Source organism: Syngnathus floridae, chromosome 3, assembly GCF_059516105.1.
Source record: "Syngnathus floridae isolate MCC-2025c chromosome 3, RoL_Sflo_1.0, whole genome shotgun sequence".
In the NCBI taxonomy this organism is placed as follows: domain Eukaryota; kingdom Metazoa; phylum Chordata; class Actinopteri; order Syngnathiformes; family Syngnathidae; genus Syngnathus; species Syngnathus floridae.
Genome location: NC_142415.1, coordinates 19,669,945 through 19,690,471, shown reverse-complemented (window position 1 = coordinate 19,690,471; position 20,527 = coordinate 19,669,945). Strand labels below are relative to the sequence as shown.

Below are 20,527 nucleotides of genomic sequence, written 5' to 3'. Positions count from 1 at the left end.
ATGATTTCCTGTGGGAAATAGCGCTTTGGTTTTTAAATGGTTTAGTCACTTTGCGGATGGTACAAGCATGTTTGCGCTGTACAACAAATGAATTAAGCGTATTTACGTGGATTATTTGTCAAAAATGTCCCTGCGGCATGGAAACGTTACTCGAGTTGAAGGTTTTTGGTGGAGGGAATCCTCTCGGGAGGCCCGGCCGGCTTTAGCTGCGAGCCCCAAAGATTACATGCGGTCCCCTTCGCAGGCGCGCAGTCAGGAGCTCGCCACTCGGAACAGGAAATTGTGTCGCTGTCAGGCGCGACACGCGCATAGAAATGTAAATGGCCCTCCGTGTAACTGGCGTGGGCATCACATGCAGCCCTCCGTTGTGTCCCCTGGGCTCCCCGCCTGTCCACCACGTCCATCTTGTGTCAAGCCCACGCCTTTAATACGCTGCAAGCTTGTGCTGCTCTTTGTGTGTGTGTGTGTGTCTGAGTGTGTGTGTGTGTGTGTGTGAAAGCAAAGCAGACAGGAAAGTGCATTTTTCTTCTGACATTGAAATGAAAGTCTTATCAATAATGGACTTTTTGGGCATTCAACTTTCAAGTCTCGCTTGACTCTACTTGTGCTTTTGAAAGCATTCAAAGACCACCAGGAGTCTCAAATGAACCCGGGGTGTGTGTTTTTTTGAAATCATTCAAATCATTTAGTTGGCTTCAAAACGAAATTCTTGTGGTTGATATGCAATGAGCGTGTGTCGTGCAACGCAGGCCTTTTGTTGTTTCAGAGTCATCGCGTCGGACGGCGAGTGGTCATTGATCGGCCGCCGGGAAAAACGTTGGGCCACTCAGGTGAAATTTCAGGATCAGCCGAAAATTTGCCTGTCAATATTGCAATTTAATACTCACGTTTTTTCATGGTGGTCATTTTTTGTGTTTAGTATCGGCGGTTGGTATTGGCACTTTTCGCAAAGATCTGATACCTTGAAATAAGATATCGATACTCAGCCATCCCTACAATAATAACGCAAACAAATCTGTGCCTTTATCTCTTTGATTTTTCATGTCTCATATTTCATTTTTACAAAATTTGACAATTTTTTTTCTTTTTTTTACAAAATCAACTTATGTATAGCGACACAATCTAAATCGAGACATGGACACCTAAATGCTCCATTGGCAAAGCCTAGATACCAATGGAATGAAGTGCGGCACGGCACGGCACGATTTCCTTTCCAACCTTTGCGATTAGAAAATTCCACTCTACGGCGTGTCGATTTGAATTTGATCGCTTGTTCAGCCCTCCTCGTACGTCGAGGTACCGCTGCGCGCGCCTCGGCTCAATAAAGGTTGCAAAAGCGCCTCGTCGACGTTGTAGGTCAGGAGGCGTCGTGCCGAAAGGGGAGGCGGGCCGAGAGACAAAGAAGAAGGGAAGGGCAGCGATTTATCAATGCAAAGTTAATAACATCCATTTGAATCTAACTAAAAATCAATATTTCATTACCAAATTGTTAGCCGCGATGAAGAAGGATCGGCCCGGTTGCGAGGAGGCGGCGGCCGACGGTTCGATGGGGAAAGACGGGATGATTCATGGGGCCGTCGGGGCCTGGCGGGGGAGGGATGGGGCGCTAAGAGTGGGGGTGTCGCAGCCGCTGAAAAACTTGGGAGAGGCTCCCGCGCCGGCCAAACGACCTTGGCGCTGAAGAAAATGAAAGCAACTGTCAAGCGGCGGCGGGTCAGCGCGGGCGTATAAATCATCCCCGAGAGCCAATTTACGGCGCCTACGTGCGCTTATTAGCCGCCGCGATTTGTGACAACGCATGAAGGGAAGTGGCGCCGCGTGTTTGTAAGCCGGCGCAGTATTACTCGCTGACCTTTGCGCAACAAACGCGCGACGACAGCGCTTTCAAATAGATCGGCAAACTCCTGCCCGGGATTTCACTGTCGGCTCGCTTCACCATAGTCTTCGCTAACGTGCTACGTAATGTGGCCTGGATGGAGTCAGAGAACCTTGTAAATGTTTGGGGGTAAGAATCAAGTCGAGAAATCAAAGAAGATATACCTCTCAAAGACCGCACATGTAGAGGAATGGCGGGAAAAAGCTTTTAGACCTGCTTTGAAATCAAGCTTTCACTATCCACCCTAGTCTTCAGACCTCAGAACCCTAACCCAGAATTTAGTGTCACTTTAGCATGCCTGCCAGGCTTCTATTTAAGGAAATGGAATGTAGTTTCTGCTAAAATAGTGCCAGTGTCTTTGATGTTAAGAAAAAAAGGCGACAGCCAGAGTGTGGGTGCGAGCGGTCAACAGTGGCGGTGGTTGGCAGCGGTCGCCACGGCAACAGTGCTCCCCGGCCCGAAGTGTTTTATACTTCCTGTCGGATAATTAGCCCGCATTTTATGCAACTTGTAATGGCGAGAGCACGAGTGGCCTCTTGAAACAGATCATTCCGGAATGTCTTCGGCCCATTACGCCAGCTGGAAATAAGCGGCCGCGCTGAATATTTATGGCGTAATTGCCTGTTTTCGCCTTTATTTTCGGAACAGGGGCGAAAAGCAGTGTTGTTGTTAATTAAGACAAAGGCATTAATTATTAACGGCGCAAACATGTCAAGCAAGCATAACTAATTATTCTGGCGTGTTAACAGTTGTTTTATGTTTGCAGCCGCTGAATTATTCAGGAGGCGCGTTGGGCATTGTTTGAAATGTGCCGCGTTAAGTGGCGCTGACGACGACGCTCGTCGCGTTGTCTGGGGAGAGGAAAAGAAAAAAAGAAAAAGAAAATCAAGTTTTACAGATGGGCTGACGTCGGCGTTAATTGCTCATTACAGGTGAGCGTTGCGGCGGTGAAGAGGCGCCGTTAATTTAACGCACTACAAACTGTCAGCGAGTGAAGGTAAGTGGATGTGACGGCACATAATTTGCGTTGTTATGTCTTAATTGTCACCTGATGTGCACGCAATCTGGAGCCTTGTCAAAAAGAGGACAAAAAAGACACTTCCTCCCGGCGAAAGAGGCAAACGAGTCGGATGGAATGAAAAAGACAAAAAAAAAAACAGCATCTAAAGCTAGCTTTTATCCGCTGACTGCTTTGTCCAATGTTTTGCTAACATGAGACTTCCGCGAGGGCGGGGCCATTTTCATCACACATCAAACTGCGGAAAAGGCAAAATGATTTATTTCCTCCTTAAAAAGTACTCTTCAACTTCCAGTCAGGCCAAATGCTGCCGAGCTGAGTTTTGCTACCATTGCTTGTTAGCTTACGCTCATGCTTAGCCATTTTACGCTCATGCTTAGTCGACGCTTGCTAGCTAGCGTAAGTAGACAACGCAGTCCAAGTTAGCAAATTAGGAAACTTCCGTTACTTTGCGAAAGCAAAAAATAAACAAACATACAAACCTCATATTTCACATCATCCAATTAACTCTAATTGACTAATAGCGTAATCATTTCCAAACTAGCAAACAATCTGTCGAAATTGTAGACGAATAAACGGATTGCAACGCGTGATTAGCGTGATCCTAATGAGGATGAACTAAACTAGCAAATGAACAAGTTGCAAACCTTTGAATTAACTGACCAACAAAGAAGAAACGCGTGTGATAATTCCATAATTGTACAAAATGGCCACCCAAACAAAACCAACCCATTTAACAAATCAACGACCGTGTGCATCAACAGTATCGCAAACCTTTAATCAAACAGACAAAAAAACAATTAACAATTCAAGAATGCACAAATTCCAAGCAAACAAAGAAATGAACTCTGTCATCTGTGTAACTCTCCAAATGAAGTACACAATTTATGTAATCCAACCAAATATCATCTGCCATGCTGTGGGAGCGAGCAATTGAACAATTGTTTGCCGTGAAAAATCACACGATGATGTTTCTAATATTTTGACCCTGTCGTGTCGCTAAATAAGGTCATCAAAACACGAACCTGACAATTAAAATATCAATCTTATCGTTGTAAACGCAACATTTTTGACACTCTTCTATTGGATTTTGTGCTTAATGAAGGTTCTGTCGGAGCACAAAAAAAAAAAAAAAGTGCAAATTTCAATTAGCGGAGAGCGGAAACGGCTGTCGCTTTTAATCGCTCTTGTTTGGCGTGGAACATTGTCATGTCTGTCAAGTGTGATGCTTTCCATAAAAGTAATTACACGCCAGCCGTGACGCCGTCGTAGCATAATCGACGTCCATATGCTCGGCCGACGTTTTCATCAAAAACGCGACTTTACTGCCTTTAACTCGATCCAACCAGTCCATTAAAACGGTGGAAGTAAAAATAAAAAGAGCATATGAAACGTCTGTAGTCATAAAAGCAATTTTATAACATTTATAAAGACGCTTATACTGTTTGGCCGCCAAAAGTGGAAATTCAACTGAGATGGGCTGAGCCCTCTACTCGGGACAAAAAAGAAAACCAAACATAGCGAAAAATATATATAAAAAGCGTATATCAAGGATTCTATGATTATACGAAAGGTGTGGCCATTTGAGTGATGTCAGGAATCAGTTTTTCCCGTGTGTGAGTGTGAGCCGTGGCTTACAGCAGCTTGTCGCGTAGCGTATTTGTGTGTTTTAATGGCTGCGGCTCGCCTTAGCCACATGAAAGCACACTGTAGTTGATGAAGTGAACCCAAAACGATTGTCGTCACGAAATATGTGAAAGGCCTTTCCCGAGCGCTGAGCTCACTGCACCGAACATTTCCTTCCAATCGCTCATTTGGGTGACAAATGTACTTTTTTTGGTGACAGGAGACACAATGCTTCTTCTTGACATGATCTGTCAAAATCATCACGCGCGCACGTCCAAATGTTGTCCCAAGTGCAGCCAATTTGGCAGCGTTGAAAAATTTAGCATCCCCCTAATTCGCACATTTCGCCGCGTTTAAATTTTCATGGAGCAACGTTCCTTGTTTTGGGCTGAACGGAGGCGAAAGGCAGCCTGCGACGAACCAAAGGAGCAGCTGTCAATGACGCGCCGCCTGCCTCGTGACTTTTTGCCGACATGTTGACAGCCACCCAGAAAGGAAGAGTTATTTTTCCCTTCCTCGAGCTGCCGCATGATTAAAAGGCAAATGAGTGACACGCCGCTCGACACCCCAAATCAGCCGGCTGCATTAATATTTCACGTAGATGGCGGCTGCGTATCAAAACACCGCGGTGGCGGAGCGCTCCGATGTCCTGCGGGCCTGGAATGCAACGTGGCCTCATTTGAGGGTCACCGGCATTGTCATTTGTGCACGTGTTGGACAAAAGCCAAAATTTGGGGAGGAATAATCTAACTGTTAGCCGAAATACGGGAGGTATAGACTCGGGAGACGGGAGACTCGACTTATTTCAACATTTTTTGAGGTTTTGCAGCGCAAACTTGATGGTAGCGACTGGTCATAATTTAGTTGATTTCCACATAAAACAGAGAATTCTACTTTTAATATGCAAGCTTGTTTTCATCTTAATACTAACACGTAAACACTAGCATGAAGTGCATGGATGCGTTGTAACCCTCAAGCAATGGATATCCGACCACAAACGGTGAAGCAACATATGTTGACTGATAAGATACAGAAACATTTCAAATATGCAGTACATAGTATCGTTTGTTTTCAAAAAGCCAAAATGTTATATTTTTCATACATTTTATCCGAAAGGCTGAAGAGCCCTTAACTTGTGAAGGATTTTCCTGATTGGGCATTAGCATTAGCACTGGCTTGCGAGAGGGCTAGCTTTTTCTCGTCTATGTTGGCAGCTTGGTACGAGTCAATCACCTAATCTGAAATGAACTTTATCGCTCTTGTCGGGCAGATGAGATCTGGGGGGCGGGTGGGAGGCGGTGGGGGGGGGAGTAACGACTTAAAAGCCGCCTTTTCGGGACGACCTCAATCGCAAAGTGACATGCAAATGTGGCTGATGGCGCCGTAAATTTTCCCGCTGGTGGGAGGATGACGGCGAGCGGTGATTAAAGTATGAATGTTAAAGAAGGGGGCCGGGCGGTGGCGATAATGAGGATGGCAGAGGCGGATAACCGTGGAGCGTGAAGCCGCTGGAATAAAGCCGGCCGTGGAGGTCACACCGCGGGCCCTGCCGCGGTCAATATCTGTCGTTGGCTAACGTTAGCCGCGCCGAAATTCATTGGCCGTCCTGGGCTGACCTTCCTCGGCCGTCGCGTAATTATAAAGTCCGGTATGTTGGTGCGGGAAAAGGTTACCCGCCTAGTGCGAGTGAGCGGGAAATAAATAAATATAGCATATATTAATAATGAATGAGTGGCATTTGGGGCAGGGAGCTGTTTGTGTGTGATTGCATGGCTGCTTTCAAGCATAAAACCTCCGCCGCCGGCTCGCAAAATGTCACAAAAGCTGATTTATGGTCTGTCTTGCCAGTGCATTATTTGAGCTTGACAATCTTAATCATTCACACTTCCCACATGGCGGCGGTGGCCCGCCCGCCCGCCCGCTTGGTTCGCTCTCTCGCTCGGGCGCGCTCACTGTTTGCTCCCTGCGACCGCCTTAATGGATTATTGAAATATGAAAATAAACGGGTGTGAGGGATCCCCGCCACCGCCAACCCCCAGAGCGGTATCAAAATGTCAGGTTTGTACTTACAAGCCGGTGCCGCTCGACGGGGTCAAGGGCTTCAATTACTTGTGTACGCCGACGTGAAAGGTTATGTCGCCCGCCGGCTGTTATGGCGCGCCGGTAACCGCCGCGCTAGCGCACAACAAACGATACGGCTCTGAGACACCAAAAGTTTTCTATGTGAATTAAGCACTTTACATTTCAAGCCAGATTGACTTCCGCTCAAAGCGGGAGCAAAAGCAGGCTCAAGTTCCGCGACCACGTGACGCTCTCTATTTAACCAAACGACGGAGAATCTGCGCGGCCTTTCACGCTGGCCTTTCCAACACCTCCACTTCAGCGGGAAGGTGTTGAAACTGGACATTAATGACATGCTGTGGTCTCCGCCAAGCGCCCTTCCCCCTGTACCCGAGAGTCCTCGGCACCGATAAAGGAGTTGTTGTAAAAGGCTCGAGAGTTATTGGGAGTGATATGAAATGTTCTAAATGTCATTAATTGACACCTTTTTCTGTAGGAGCTGTCAGCAGGGAGACAGAAAGGTCACACCTCAAGAAGGGGAGGGGGGGTGGGGCGGGAGATATGATGCCCCTCCACTAGCTCGCCGCCAGCCCGCTGACTTATGGCTGTCGTTAACATCGCAAAATGGATGGAAGAAGTCCCTTCTCAAAGCCCGCATCGATCCGCTTGCCGCTTTCGTGACAATCAAAAAAGGCCTGGGATTGACCGTTTTAGGACTTGGGACTCGCTTGGTTAAAGGCTCGAAGCTAAAGCTAACGTTCACGCAACAATTTAGTAACAAAAAACAGAACAACATCAAAGACTGCACAAAGCTACGTCAACATTGCAGCTTAGCTTAGCGATAGCCGGTGAAGCATGAACGAAGCTTCGTGAGGGTTTTGCAATTCATTGAGCGGGCGAAGCAAGCGGTAATAAGGAAAATAAATATTGTTGACTTCACTTGTTCAGTTGACTGTCATGACTTTTGGGATTGTAACATAGGACTTGCCTGAAAGTTGAAGGTTAAAACTTGGTTCCACCTCTGATGCACTTTGAGTTTGGGATGGGAACAGGAAGAATGATCACTTTGCCGTGTCCAAAATGCCAGCGCCGCTCCCGATGCATGCTGGGAAGATGAATGGCGCTCCCGCTGGTGGTAGGGAGGGAAAAGTTAGAAAGTGACAATCTGATGTACTGCCCATCATTGTGGACTACCGCGGCTAAACATATGAACGGGATTCCACTTAACAATCTTTCAATTTTTTTAAACCCCAGATAAAACACAACTTTGACGTCTATAAGCGTCAATGGCAGTGAAAGAGTTAAAGTGACCCAAGCAAAGATTCCGGTCGTGTGATGTTGTACATCGTGCTAGCAGCCGTGAGCCGCTTCACCCCCAACCGCCCGCCTCCTCCCCTCCATCTTCACTTGCTGACAGGCAGCAGCGGTGGCGGAAAAAGATGGTTAATTTCTGACGGGATATTATGCTACATCACCACTTGGCATTTCAAGTGAAAAATGACTTTCTGCTTGGCCTGTCGCCATCGTCGTCGTCTACCCCAACCGCAGAATAGGGACTGAGATGAGGAAGTCGAGGGAAAGGAGATGATTAGAAATGGCTGACATTGGTGACGTGAGCGCCTCTGATCCGCCGTCAAGCGTCGTTAGCAACATGCTAACAATTCAACCTGGATATTTTACCAAAGGTGACCAAAATCCTATTTTGCTTGGCTCTTCAAATCCTGGCTCATTTATTAGCTTGAGCTTTTTTAACTCGCTGTCATAGATTAGCCGCATTGGAAGGGACATAACGTTGTTATCACGCCAACACTTTCAAACAGATTCTATTTACTACTTTTATAATTGTGTGTGTTGCGGGATTGTGTAGGGTCCATTTTGCCGTGTGTCTCTGCTTGTGTGTTGTCGTGCACGTTCAAGGAGTCTAATTTGTGAGATTGGTAGCCAACAAATAAGTCTGTACAAGATTAGAGGGCTAATTCGTCGGGCCGAACAAGAGCTGGAAGTGCGAATCAATGGAGCCGCCACGCTTACAACAGCACACGCTCACCCTTCAAACGTTTGCCGTGATTAGCCGGGAAGGAGAGAGCGACGACAACATTGGCATCGCTGTTATTGACGAGAGCGGCCGCTGATTAGAAAGCGATACGCGCTCGGATTTGGTCACATGACCTCCTGCAACGTTCGCACCAATTGAATATTTAACAACACCAACCAAGCAGTTGCAGCGGATAGAGTTCTTTTTGCGCATGCATTGCTTCATCCTGTGTCGATCTTTTCTTTCAATCACCCATCCATCCATCCATCCATCCATCCATCCATCCATCCATCCATCCATCCATCCATCCATCCATCCATCCATCCATCCATCCATCCATCCATCATCCCTCCCTCCCTCCCTCCCTCCCTCCCTCCCTCCCTCCCTCCATCCATCCATCCATCCATCCATCGGTCCATCCGTCCCTCCCTGCCTCCATCCATCTATCCATCCATCCCTCCATCCCTCAGCAAAATAAAAGCAAAACTTCCGACTGGCAGACGGCAGAACTCCCCTCAACTTTTTGGTGGGTCTGCTCGGATGTTCTCTTGACCAATTAGCACAGTTACCGTCAGCACAGCTAGCATGTACTCGAACCTTTGCATGCAATTGTTTGTGCGCGCATGTGTGTATGTGTGTGTGTAAGCATCGCAATACGCAACACAACAGTGCGCAGGCAGCAGTGAAGAGTTTTAATCTCATCTGTCTGAACGTCTGTTGGCAGCTCCGCGTAGTGTGTTCGCGCTTGTCCTGCGGGGCCGCCTTGTTCACATCAGTCTTCCCGCTCATGTTCGACAAGCCGGCTTTGTTTGTACACAAACGCGAGCGCTTGTCATTTTGATTCTTTTGTGTTGCTTGTCTGACTATGTGTGCATGTTTGCATCACTAACATCAGTGTTTTTCTTTCAAGTGTTGCACAGGCAACATGCTCACAAACGTATGCGCTAATGTTCCGAAGAGCTCACTCGGTCAGTCACGTGGACATTTATTGTAGCGTGTAAATATCTTTTAAGTGGGTTTAAAAATAAAGTCACATGGTTGTAAGTACGCAAAGGCCCAATGGGGGCCATTCCTGGGCGAGCTTTGATGTCGGTGGTCCGCACACACTGCGGCGGTTGGGACGTACGCAGGAAGTGAGCTAAGCGTGTATAACACTCACGGCGCCCCCCAGGGGAGCCGTTAACTCGAGACACGAGCGAGATGACGTCTTTGAGCGCCACATGGCTCCGCTAACACAAAACACATGCAAACGTGCTCCACACCTCCGCCGGTGACATCATCACTTCCTGTGTGGGAGGGCGTGATGTCATCGCCGTGGAGTCAGATAACAAGTACTATGAATTCAGTTACAAAATATACAATTTTGACCGATCGGCGCAAAACCCTAACCCTAACCCTAACCCTAACGATCCGAAACAGAAGTTTTGCACGAAATCCGAGGCTGCGATGAATTCCCGAAACCCTTTGCAGCTTTATTTCTCCTGCAAATATGTTGGGAACTTCTTCAATGTATTTTTTTTTGTATTATGCATGCTTGGACTCCTAAACAAACAAGTTCCCCAACGTGTGGTGGTTCTTAGCCGCGAGCGAGTCTTAACACCCAGATAGTTGAAAAATAAAATCAACACAGGCTGGAGGATGCTGGCTCAGGTCTGAAGAATCAACGCGAGCGTCGAGTTTAGCTCGGGGACACTATTTTATTTTTGGGGCGTTGGTGTTGCTTTGATCCAGCTTTTCTGGAGCGCTGTGGCGTAAGCCGCGCTGCGTGGAATGTGTGTGCGGCTAACGCCACAAAAGGCTTACTTATCTGGGCATTACCTATTAAAGGTTTAAGCCCTCCGCGTCCCCTGATAAACACTTCCCCGCTATCTCCCCACGGCCTTATCGCGCACTTGAAGGTCCTTCCAGCCGTAATTTGTTTAATTAAAGTGTCATTTTCAGAGGGAAATATGGCCGCCGCATGCAAAGAAGTTGATGTGCATTTCCATCCGTCCTTTTTTCCTCTCTGCTTGCTCTTTGTCCGCAGCTTAGATTTAGATTAACTCACTTTTTTTTTTGCCACACTATTTTCTCCTCATGTTTGCAAGCAAGGAGGGGAGGGAAAAAAAAGACAACGGGATCAAATCTGAGTGCCCCTCTCCCTCCTTCGACCCCCCCCACCCCCTGCCCTCCCTCCTCCTCGGAGCACATTAGCTGCTATCTTAAAGGGGCCCGGAGAGGATTGGCTCTGCGGCCCCAGGATGGAGCTCGCCTTGTCAGCGCTTTGCCTGATTTCACTGTGTTTTCATTAGTGGCAAAAAAATAAAAGCAAGGAAATGAACGGGAAAAAACAAGCGTGGCCCGGACGACACGTAAGAGTCAGAAGCCTTTGCTACATTCAAGGTCTACACTTTTTTAAAATTTTCATTTATTTATTATTTTTAGTGACATTTTAATATTTGTTTTAGGGTTAGGGTTAAGTTTAGGGTTAGGGTTACATGTGAAGTTTTTTATTCAAATTGTATTTTTATTTTGTTTATTTAGTTGCGATTCTTGTGTTTGGGGATCAAATTCACCCTCCTACTTGATGAGAAAAAAAAGAAAAGTACAAAATGAAAATATTTGTTTTAGGGTTAAGTTTAGGGTTAGGGTTACATGTGAAATTTTTTATTCAAATTGTATTTTTATTTTGTTTATTTAGTTGTGATTCTTGTGTTTGGGGATCAAATTCACCCTCCTACTTGATGAGAAAAAAAAGAAAAGTACAAAATGAATAAATATATACTATATATTTCCCGATCACAAGACGCGTGGGAGTCGGCCGGTCGGCGCTTCGAATTCAACTCGGCCAAACTTTTTCCGAGCGCAACTTGGTACGACCCGAGATCAGCGGTGAATTCCGAAAAGGGAAGCAAATCCGAAGCGGAGCTTTGCATGTTTTATTTCGACGGCGGTAATTATGGAGTCTCTCTCGGCGTTCCGCAAGGCCTCTAATGAGTTCTCCACGGACCTCGCCTTTATTTGCGCATTTGTTTGTTATTTTTAAACTTGATTAAGTCCCCTTGTATTTATCAAATCAAAGAGGAACGGGAGATGAACGCATAGAAGTGTCTCCGAGTAGGTGAGATCAGACTCTTTGCTCGTTGTGTTCTTTGGCAAATTCTTTGCAGAACTCGCGTCACGAGAAGCATCTAGAACAGCTGAACTTTATGTTTGGTTCATCACAGGCGCTGACTTCCATTTAACTCATTCAGTGCCATTGACGTCAAAGTTATTAACTGGGTTGGCAGTGACTGAGTTAATGACTGAACTTTTTTGGTTGTGTTTTAGAAATGTTCTTTTCCTATTTTATTGAGAAAAAAAAAGGCATCCGAATTTCTTTTGGCTTTTTTGCTCTTCTGAAATCTGCGTGCGATCTGAGAGCCGATGCAGGCGACCATGCATCAGCGAGCCACCTTGCAGCGGCCGTATCTGCTTCCACGTGACTTTGCCGGCGCTTTAGGAAACGGCAGGCCGAGATTAATGAAATGATTATCATGACTGATGATGTTACCTATTTGCGCAAAAAAAGAAAAAAGGGGAAAAAAATGACTTTGGTGGCGTAATGGTCAAACGGCGGGCGCGGTTGACAGAATTATTAAAAGAGGAAGAATTGAGTAATTCCTCCACATTTATCAGTCTGCGCATCAGAGTTAATATATATTGTAGATCTCACCTCGCTATTCTTCTTCATATTTCCATCCTATTAGGACACCGGCCACTTCATTCACATCCAAGATGGAGGCTAAAAAAAAAAAAAAGAAAAAAGTCGGGGGTGGGTGACACGCTGACCACAAAATGGTAAATGGGATCTCGCCGGCGCCATCTTTTTCCCCCGCTGACATGATAAATACCCGCAGTGCGGCGTGATGAATGTTTTTATAACGCGTGGCAGCGATAACGTTCCGCTATTCATATTTGGCCGCCGTGTAAAAAGCGGCGAGATAAAGTATGCTACTCCAGCCGACCCGCCGCTTCAACACGGGAAGTCAACCTGCCGCGTGATAAATAAACAGATAAATTGTGATAAATCGCCTGGAAATAGGAATCGACGGCAACCCTCGCATCTTGAGGCGGACCCGAGTCTTCGGCGTTTTTGCCAAAACAAATTCACTTTTGCGACATTTCCGCTTGTTGCTGTTGCCACGTTTTTGCTGTTTTGTGCGTGGCTCGCGTGACTTGGGGAATATCGTGTACGTCTTCATCACGGGCCCGGCGTTCCGATTGTGTTTTTTTTATTTTATGAAGCGTGGCGCCTCCGCCACATCTGCGAGGAGGCCGTAATGGCGCGGCGCGGCCCCGTGAGGCGGTGCGGCGTTTCGCCTCGCGGGACGCTGAACGGCGGCAGGAAATACGGCCGCCGTGAGAGGCACTGGCAGATGGCTGACGAGGCATTTTTACCCATAACGCCCCAGTAAAACTTTAACTCCCGAGATTTAGTGCTAGCGCGTTGCACTTAGCGAGCAGCCGCCGCCGCCGCTGGCTCTTCTTCCCCTTTTATTTATTTGTTTTTTTCCCTCCTTTCCTCTCCTGCCCTCAAAAGTCCAAAAGTGATGGTTTTGCAAGCGCCGCGTAAACATGCTTTATTGACGGCCGCGCTCCGGGATGCAAAGGGTCGGTATCATTTAGCCCCACGACACTTTTAGAGGACAAATAAAAGCTCAGATTTGCTCAAACGTTGTTGTCAGGCCTCATCGATTGCCCGAGTAAAAATTAAATTATTCATCGTGTCATAATATTGACTGATGACGACGCCGGGCCATCATTTAGGGAACCCAAAGGTCTCCTAGGCAACAATGGCAATTAAGGCTTTTAATTCGCCCGGCGTAGTCTCCGAGGGCCCGGCCGGCCCGCTCGTTGCTCTCCATTTGCGTCGGACGCCAAAGTTGTCCGAGCGTTTGTGCTCGTTACGCTTTTTTTGTTGAAGAAGAAAAAAATTAATCAATATTAAGATGCAGCTGAAAACGTCTTTCCGACCTGGGGTGAGCCGATTGGGCTGGGCTGCGTAAATAGCCGCAAGTCAGCGAAGGCATCGCGACCAATCAAAAGGCCGGCCGAGCTGGCTTAAGGTCAAAAGCTCGGCCCAACTTCTTTGTAGGTCGATAAAAAGCACTGCTTCAAGATGTTGCTTTCTGATAACGACGCCTAGGGTTGCATTGGGATTTTGGATTGGCCCCTCTGAGCCCGCTTGTGAACGGGCAGACGTTATCGGGCTCGGGCCGGCACAGCTGCAGCCGCGTCTGTGTGAATATTCCTCGCTACCATTTGCTTTTACGGTGGCGGCGGCGCACATCTGCCGGGCGTGTCTACCTGCTGCCTGTAAAAGGCCCGTGCGGCGCTCGTAACCCGCCGCCCAAATAAACAACTCGGCCTGCGACTCCTCACTCTGCTCTGACGGGATGTGGACGAGCGTTAGCGGCGTCTTGTTCTCGTCAGTGAGCGTTTTGACAGCGCGGCGTGTGTGACGTGGTGTTTGATCCCTTGTTGTCATTAGCGCCCCGTGATGGCGTACAGGAAGTTTCCCGGGCGAGTGCGGCGGTTTAAACACCATCGAGGTCATTCCGTAAAATCCGGATATTGTCAATCACGCCATCCATATGTATTCACACACTCTCACAGTCGCCACACAATCTCACATGCAAACACACACACACTGGGGGGAAAAGAGACAGTCCAGAGCTGCAGCTTGCTGTCATCCCGTCACATGATGCAGGTCCAGCCATGCGTGTGTGTGTGTGTGTGTGTGTGGGTGCATGTTTTGTCCTTGGACAGGTGACACTTTCATGGCCCAATGAGACAGGTGTCAGAAAAAAACGAGTCCTTCTTCATTGTGTCCACAAACACCTGACAGACAGACACTTGCGTGTGTGCACACACAAACACGCGCATGAACGCACACGCACGCACGCAAGGAGATATCAAAATACACCTCATCTGTGTGGATGTTTTCCGAATCAGCAAAAATCCAAATGTTGCTGTCCTAAAATATGTCCGCCAATTTAAATGATGTGTTTGTGTGTGCGATGCTCACTATCATACCTTAGAGGCCAACAGATGCCGTTCCACCCCCACCGTCGCAAAGTGCCTCCTGCTTTTATCGCTTTCGCTGTTTCCCATGCAGCTCGCCTGCATAATGAGAGCCCTGGAAGGAAGGAAGGTTTTGGTCGGCGTCCAGGAAGTTAGGCAGGAAGCGTGTCTGGATCTGAGTGGCGTGAGGGGAAACAGAGACCATTCATCAAAATCACAATCATTTGAAGGCAACCTACAAAAAAAGTGCACAAAATGACTTCCATCCTCATTTGTCGCCATTTCCTCACAGGTATGCATCGATTTGGGCGACTTCGAAATGCTTCCAAGACCAAAAAAATTAATTGAATATAAAAAAATATATATATTATTTGTCTGAAAAAAAGAACAACCTCATAGTATACAATATGAATCTTATCCAAATGAAAAAATGCTTCCAAGTCAACCCAGACAGTCCCAGTGAGAATGAAATGACCCGGAAGAACGACAATAAACATAATCTAGCGGCGGCTAGCTCCGTTTCCAGTTTAGGAGGACCCGGCAAGCCGGCGTGGGGACAGAAGAGCAAAAAGAAGAATGCATTTGGGAAAACATAAAAGCCATTGCGGCTGACATTATGACGCATTAAAGCTGTTTTGTATTTTTGCTTCCCAAAAAGCCCGGCCCGTAAATTTGCGGCGGCGCTCTATTAAGTGCGACTGATCCGCATCCACCTGAGGACAATAAAGGAGTGCGCTTCCTCCAAGACGCATCTCCGGATTGTTTTTTTTGCTCCCCTGCCTCCCCTCTGCTTATCACAGCAAAGTGCTTTTAATTTGCCTCTTCGCCCAGACGTCCCGCTTCCCATTTAACGCCGCGTCTCCATTGGCTGGCCCGGCCCCGGCGGGGCGGCGGCAGAGCGTCCGCCACCCTCCGCCGCCGCCGCCTTTATGGCCTCCTCTCCGCCACGCGCGCCATCCACCTTTTTATGTCCCGCCCGAGAGCGACAAAACGTCTCCTCAGCAGTTCCGCCGCTCGTCTCCCCTCCATCTTGCCGCGCTTAATTCCCCGCTAAGTGTGTTCGCCGCACTCGTTAACTGATTAAGCAGTTTAATTAGGCCGCGCGCGCGGCGGAGACGCCGAGGAGTTGCGACTCGGAGAGCCGGCGGAATGGCCGAGCTGAGACCCGGGGAGTGGAGCCGTGGAACAAATGCGGGCCGTATTTCTTGTCGGGGAGCCGCGCTCGGGATTTACGTCCCAAATCGAGCGCCTTTCGTCAACTGACGTGGAATTTGGCCCAAAAGAACCAAAGTCCGAGGCGCCCGCCACAAGTCAGCCATTTTGCTTCAAAAGAACGGAAGTGAGATATTCTGGATTCTAGTGGCCCTTTTTGTGCTAGTCCCGGTTCCGTACCAAGTAGTTGACCCAAATGAGCCCCAATCCCAAGCAGGCCAAAAAAGGTTGGTGTCAAGAGTTTCACGGAAGGTCGGAACTTTCAAATGAGGCAAATTCAAAGTAGGTCTTGAAGCCCTGCTTCTCTACTTTTGGCCCTCAAGCGTGTGTGTGTTGAGGGTCTGACCTCTGACCTTTTAAGTGGGAGCATGTCTGGGTCGAGAGGATCAACAGCAGGTCACGCAGACACAAACATTCTTAAGTGGGCGTCCGTTGGGGTGCGCTCGGTTCGTTCACCATGACAACGAGACGTCAGTCAACCCCCAATTATTTGACACACATTCATTTATTTCCCGCATCCTGTCTGTCCGGTTTTTATATCTTCACAAGTCCCACAAGTATTTTTTTTAGTTACTCGATTACATTACTCCCAATAATTTGCATCAACACATACGGTGTCATCCATGTTTTCCGTCTAATCTGACGTTGACGAGCGAGCGACGATTCAAACGTTGCCGTGCGGCAGATTTGATGGACACCCGCAGACCGAGCGAAGGTGGGCCGAGGGGCAGGCTGGCATCTGGGGTGGCAAAGATCAACGGCGCACAAACGCAGACGACGGGCCGAGACGGAGCATGACATGAACAGGGAGGCGCTGACAGCGGCTCCGTCACTGTCGCTTTGACGAGCGGAAAGCAGCTGCAAATATTCAAATATTTTTCCATCGGTGCTGGCCGGCTTATTGGCAGCAGAAATTGTTTTCCTCGGCCGTCTGCTGCAGCCCTCCCCTGAGACCCCCGTTTACCACCCAGCAACATATTGGCAGTTGACGCCAGGCGACTCGTCTACGCTTGCCACTCACTCGCTCTTTATCACCCGCACACGCTATACGTTAATCCTCTGCCGTGTGATGTTTCCCTGCCATCAGCATAATCAGCTTTTCAATTTGCAGCCCAGCTTTGTGTTGGTGAACGTCGGCGTACGTTTCAAGGCGTTCCGCTCGGGCACGACACTTAAAACAGCCTCCGGTGCAAAAAAAAAAAACTCATCACCTGTCATATGAGACGACCGCTTTCCGATTGTATTGCGGCGGTTTTGATTGTCGTCCGGTTTTCTTTTGCGTTTGGGAGAAAAATGGCGAGCGTGGCCCTCCGTGACAGCTTTTGTGTTGCGAAGAGCCAGCACAAAAGACCGGCGGCCTTCATTTGCATGGGGATGGCGAGACACCTCGACGCTAAGCGGCGCTGAAATTGACCATATTTGCACATTGATATGATCGGAGCAGCAAGAAAAAATGCACCGAGGCTCAACGAGGCCTAATTGTGCTCGGGTTGGAGATGGAGTCGTGCTTGGAAGTTGGCCTCTTAGTAAAAAAGAAAAAGTATCACTTGAAGGCTACGACTATAAAATGATTGTATAATTGATTATCAATCATTTGAAAACATTTCAACAGTGAAAAAAGTTAACATTATATATATATATATATATATATATATATACATATTTATATAAACACACACAAATCAAATCATTTTGCAAAATGTGTGAGCACGACGACATATAAGGTAGGAAGAGAGCGAGCCCACCGGCTTTTTCCGCAGAAGGTTTTTGCGTCTAACGTGGCCACCAAATGGTCTTATTGGAGCACCTCTCCCGCAGAGGGCCCCATACATCAGCCAGAAAGTCCTGATTGTTCCGGGGGCAACGGCGCTCATTACTCAGCCGCTCGCCGCCTTCTTTGTTTTTCATCATCTGACCCCATCTCACCTCTCTTCTGAATCCTCCGTGTAATGTTTATTTGAGGAGCCGCCCAGAAATCTGGAAGATTTAACCGAGGCGGCCCGCGAGGACACCAGACGGACGCGGGTTGTGTTCTTCCCCGGCCCGGTGAACTCCGATTGACCCGCGAGTGGTCCTCCGGTCAAGATGGATGGCGGCCGGGAGGTGGCTTGACTATTCATTCCGTTTTAGAGCGGGTTTGTTACCTTATATTACTATTTCATTTATTAGGGTGATTATAAGTCATTGGAGTTTTTCAGGGTATAAAAGCAACAATGCTACGAGCGACCTTCCCGATCTCACTGTGGCAAAATAAAAGCATCTTGACACTGAAAGATGTGACTCAAACCTACTTTCCCCAGCTAGCGCGAAAGCTAGCCAAAAACGCACGCTAGCTACGCTCAAGCCAATGATCTTCCTCCGGTCCCGTCGCTCATCCTCAAACGCCACCTTAGTTAGCATGGCTGAATCCGCAGCGGGCCCGACAGCCGAGTTCACGTGCAATTTAGGGAGCTGTATATTCCAATTAGCCGCCACGGTCCCGCCGCTACGGCTAGTGTACAGAGGGAGTCACATTCAATTACAGCTAGCGTCCGCTGTGGATTTGTGTGTTTTTTACCTGTCCTCACGCATAAAGTAAACGTGGCGGCTTCCTCCGCCGGCGTGTATTTATGTTTATGTGCGCCTTTAATGGCTCCCCATCACAGCAAACATCATTTACATTAAAAACAATGTGCGTGCCACAGCAGCAGCTTGTGAATGATGGTCAGCAAGCTGTCCTACATAACTCCGGCTTAAGGCAAATAAAAGCACACACAATATGCTAATGTGCCGCCCATGAGAGGGGGAGGACCAAAACAAAACAATAAGTGCCATATTTGTGCCAATACATCATTATATGACTTCCCTTTTGATTTCCCTGCTTTCCTCTTGACTTATTATCATATGAAAATAATCAGGAATTTATTTTTAAAGCCCGTGCTTCGTGGCTATATTCTTAACATATCACAAATCGTTTGATGTGTTGAGTGTGTGTGTTTTTTTTTTTCCTATTTAAAAAAAAAAAAGGGCGCCTCTAGAAGAAAACAAAGGCTCGCATAAATTAGCGGCGAGGACTGCAATTAGACAGTCGCAGTGATTGCAAAGGAATAATTACTGAAGAGAAACAAGGCCAGTAAAAAAAAGAAATAGACGTATAAATAAAACATCTTTTTTGGTAGCAGCGGAACATAATTATCAATTACAAACGGCGCATTGTTTCCGCCGCTTCCTGTTGCACTGGGAGACAAATGCATATACGTCCGTCCAGAGAGGCTACAAATTCAAAATATGCATCTGAAACATATACATGAATAAACGAAGCGTCTTTTAATGAGCCCAAGTGGCAGCACGATGATTTTATGGTCTTCTATGTAAGCGGAATGTTGTCACCAAAAAGGGAGATGAAGAACAAAAGGTTACAAGACGCAGATTTGAAACATTTTCAATATTTCACAATGCTAATTTTTTCTTTTCGGCAAGAACAAACATGGAAAAATGACGCCACTTTACCAAATTGTCACGCATCATATTTACCAAACTATTTTGGATTTTTTTAAAATGTCATTTAAACACGTGTGGCTAAAGCTTTCAAACAGTGGCAGGGTTTGGAATTTGCCATCTCAGGCGGGCTCCAGCCTAATCGGGATAAGCGCTAACGTAAACGCATGGCTGGATAGGCTGCTTGGATTACAATATGAATTATTGATTGAACACAAGACGTGAAGCATTCTCTCGTCTCCGATGCCCACTCTGCTTAACTTCGAGCAACAACAGTCTCTAATTCACGCCGCAAACTTTCCCTTCTCCGATACCTTGATTTGATATACTCCGATAGAGCCGTTTGCCCAGACGCCATCAATTGTCTATGGATTTTTCCCAGCGCTCCTCGCCAGAGAAACAAAAGGCGGAGGAGACGAGGCCGAGAGGCTTTATTGATATGGATGTCGGTCCAATATCGCCTCCTTTCGGCGCCGATCAATCACAACGTCAGCGCCAGACTCCCCTTTACCCCGTCTCGCCCGGGGGCCCCCATAAGCTCTTTGGATGGATGGATGGATGGATGGATGGATGGATGGATGGATGGATGGATGGATGGATGGATGGATGGATGGATGGATGGATGGATGGATGGAGAAATGGATGGATGGAGAAATGGATGGAGAGATGGAGAGAGACATGGATGGAGAGATGAGAGAGAGAGACGAGATGAGGAGAGAGAGAGAGAGATAAGAAAAAAATAGAGAGATGAGGAAAAAATAGAGAGATGAGAAAAGATAGATAGACAGACAGATAGACAGATAGATAGAGATAGTCAGAGTATGTATTTACGAGGATGGGCAGGGGACATAGTGGGGGCTACGGATGTACACCTGGCGTCCAGCGCAGATGGCTATCATCATCATAAACATCGTCATCAGCATCTCTCACTGCTTACCATCACTTCGCATTGCTGCCCTTCTGTCGCGACATCCACGAGGCACACACACACACACACACACAGATTGTCGTCATTCCACGCTTGGATGGTGTGAGTCGGTCCAGCTGACAAAAAGTAATTATGGTCCATTAGTCAGAGAGGCTCATTTGTTTGTTTGTTTGCTCTTCATCAGTGGTGGATGAAACGTAGGAAAATGGCGTCTGTGCTCAGATAACGACAAAAAAAACAAAAAGACCA

The 20,527-nt window shown here is 47.4% G+C and overlaps 1 long non-coding RNA gene across 1 annotated transcript; it reads right to left on the bottom strand.

Annotated features, from left to right (window-relative positions):
- Nucleotides 1-7,461: 7,461 nt before the first annotated feature.
- Nucleotides 7,462-14,858, bottom strand: LOC148400981 (uncharacterized). The gene is made up of 3 exons (XR_015857343.1): nt 14,674-14,858; nt 12,311-12,379; nt 7,462-7,710 (listed from the first exon to the last, which is right to left on the bottom strand). It is a non-coding gene; the product is annotated as an uncharacterized LOC148400981 (long non-coding RNA).
- Nucleotides 14,859-20,527: the final 5,669 nt, after the last annotated feature.